Genomic DNA, 2,839 nt, shown 5'->3' with positions numbered 1-2,839 from the left:
GTAAAGTGCCTGAGGCAGAGTGCTCAGGCTGGTGCACTGGGATGATCCAGAGGGATGGGATGGGGAGGGAGGTGGGAGGGGGTTTCAGGATGGGGAACACATGTGCACCTATGGCTGATTCATGTCAATGTATGGCAAAACCACTATAATACTGTAAAGTAATTAGCCTCCAATTAAAATAAATACATTTTTAAAAAACAAAGTGCCTTTACACTTCAAAGAATATGAACTATGCATACTTTTCCTTGTTTATCACATTAAATGAGGCTAAAAAACCTGAATATTGTATATAAAACAAACATAAGAAGATTCGTAATGGTGAACGAAAGAATGTAAATCTGCTAGGAGTCTCAGGATTTGAGGAAACCACATGGTGGAGAGTTCCTTTATTTTATTTTTATTTTTTGCTTCATATAGCCTACATTAGGGGCTGAAAAAAGCAGTGGTCTGGAAACAGCAACAGGAATAGAATAAAATATGTTACAGCAAATTCTTGTTCTATTTAGCCAAATAACCAGGAAAGTGGCAGCCTAGCAAAAAAAAAAAGAAAATATTTAGACAAGTAGTCACTGTACTCTAGCAATTGACAGAGAGAAAAAAAAATCCTGTAGGACTAGCCTGTCTGCTCAAGCCAAAGTCAGGCAGGAAGTCAAGAATTCCACTCTCAGTAAGTTATATTGAGGAACTAGTTCAGTTGGTAAAGAATCTGTCTGCCATGCAAGAGACACGGGTTCAATTCCTGGGTTGAGAAGATCCCCTGGAGAAGGAAATGGCAACCCACTCCAATATTCTTGTCTGGAGAGTCCCATGGACAGAAGAACTTGGCAGGCTACAGTCCATGGGGTCATAAGAGTCAGACACGACTTAGCAACTAAAGGGAGAGAAAGAAAACACACAACACATACACAAGTGGTTAATGAAAAGAAATGTGCTTAATAATGACTTGAATCACTGTAGATACAAAGTTAACCACTCATGCTTATTGTGGTTTAAGCCCCAGGCCCTAATTTGAGGTTCAACAATATATTTCCGTAGCTGTGACAATAAGAGAATCATGAACAATTTTTGAAAAATTCAGACATCTAGTTCTCATTTCTTTCAAAAGGGTCGATGTGGCTGGTTCCTTCACTTATTGGCATGTTTCAGAAAATCCTTTAAACATTCTTGAAGCTTTGTCCTCCTTTAATATTATCTTCTGAGTTGCAATAAATACTTGTGAATATCCTTTGTTTTGATAAATCTTTCTCTGAGGAAAATAAATCTGAATTTTTGGAAAGTGCTAAATTGAATTTAGAGTTTAGTATGTGGCTTATTTAACTTATATGCAAAGTACATCATGAGAAACGCTGGACTGGAAGAAGCACAAGCTGGAATCAAGATTGCCTGGATAAATGTCAATAACCTCAGATAGGCAGATGACACCACCCTTATGGCAGAAAGTGAAGAGGAACTAAAAAGCCTCTTGATCAAAGTGAAAGAGGGGAGTGAGAAAGTTGGCTTAAAGCTCAACATTCAGAAAACAAAGATCATGGCATCCAGTCCCATCACTTCATAGGAAATAGATGGAGAAACAGTGGAAACAGTGTCAGACTTTATTTTGTGTGTGGGGGGGAGGAGCTCCAAAATCACTGCAGATGGTGATTGCAGCCATGAAATTAAAAGACGCTTACTCCTTGGAAGAAAAGTAATGACCATGCTAGATAGTATATTCAAAAGCAGAGACATTACTTTGCCGACTAAGGTCCGTCTAATCAAGGCTATGATTTTTCTTGTGGTCATGTATGGATGTGACAGTTGGACTGTGAAGAAGGCTGAACGCTGAAGAGTTGATGCTTTTGAACTGTGGTGTTGGAGAAGACTCTTGAGAGTCCCTTGGACTGCAAGGAGATCCAACCAGTCCATTCTGAAGGAGATCAGCCCTGGGATTTCTTTGGAAGGACTGATGCTAAAGCTGAAACTCCAGTACTTTGGGCACCTCATGCGAAGAATTGACTCATTGGAATAGACTCTGATGCTGGGGGGGATTTGGGGCAGGAGGAGAAGGGGACGACAGAGGATGAGATGGCTGGATGGCATCACTGACTCGATGGACATGGGTCTGAGTGAACTCTGGGAGTTGGTGATGGACAGGGAGGCCTGGTGTGCTCTGATTCATGGGGTCGTAAAGAGTCGGACACAACTGAGCGAATGAACTGAACTGAACTGAACTGATGTGGCTTCCTGCATAGTTCAGTTGGTAAAGAATCCACCTGCAATTCAGGGGACACCAGTTTGATTCCTGAGTTGGGGAGATCCTCTGGAGAAGGGATAGCTACCCACTCCAGTATTCTTGGGCTTCCCTTGTGGCTCAGCTGATAAAGAATCCGCCTGCAATGCGGGAGACCTAGATTCAATCCCTGGGTTGGGAAGATCCCCTGGAGAAGGGAAAGGCTACCCACTCCAGTATTCTGGCTTGGAGAATTCCATGGACTGTATAGTCCATGGGGTCGCAAAGAGTCAGACACAACTGAGTGACTTTCATTTTCACTTCATGTTAAGTCATATGGGAGATCAAGCTGAGTAACACAGTATAGGTCAAAAATAAAGTGTTAGCAGAAAATGATGTTAATACATTTTTGGCTCTGGCTGTGATTTCCAAAGCAAAGTTTGGAAAGGCATATATGTGTAGCCTTTCAGAATGACTATGTAAAGGACAGTAAAAAGTTTTACTTTTGTCTTTATGTGTATGTGCACGTTTCAAACTCCTTTATACACATCAACTATTTCTTTACAGAGTTCTCTCTTTCACTGTAGCATTGAATCTGCACACACAAAAAATATACTGTGCATAGAATAAAAT

Source organism: Oryx dammah, unplaced genomic scaffold (genome assembly GCF_014754425.2).
Source record: "Oryx dammah isolate SB20612 unplaced genomic scaffold, SCBI_Odam_1.1 HiC_scaffold_23, whole genome shotgun sequence".
NCBI lineage: Eukaryota > Metazoa > Chordata > Mammalia > Artiodactyla > Bovidae > Oryx > Oryx dammah.
The sequence above is the reverse complement of the archived record's forward strand: the minus strand, read 5'-3'. Positions refer to the sequence as shown.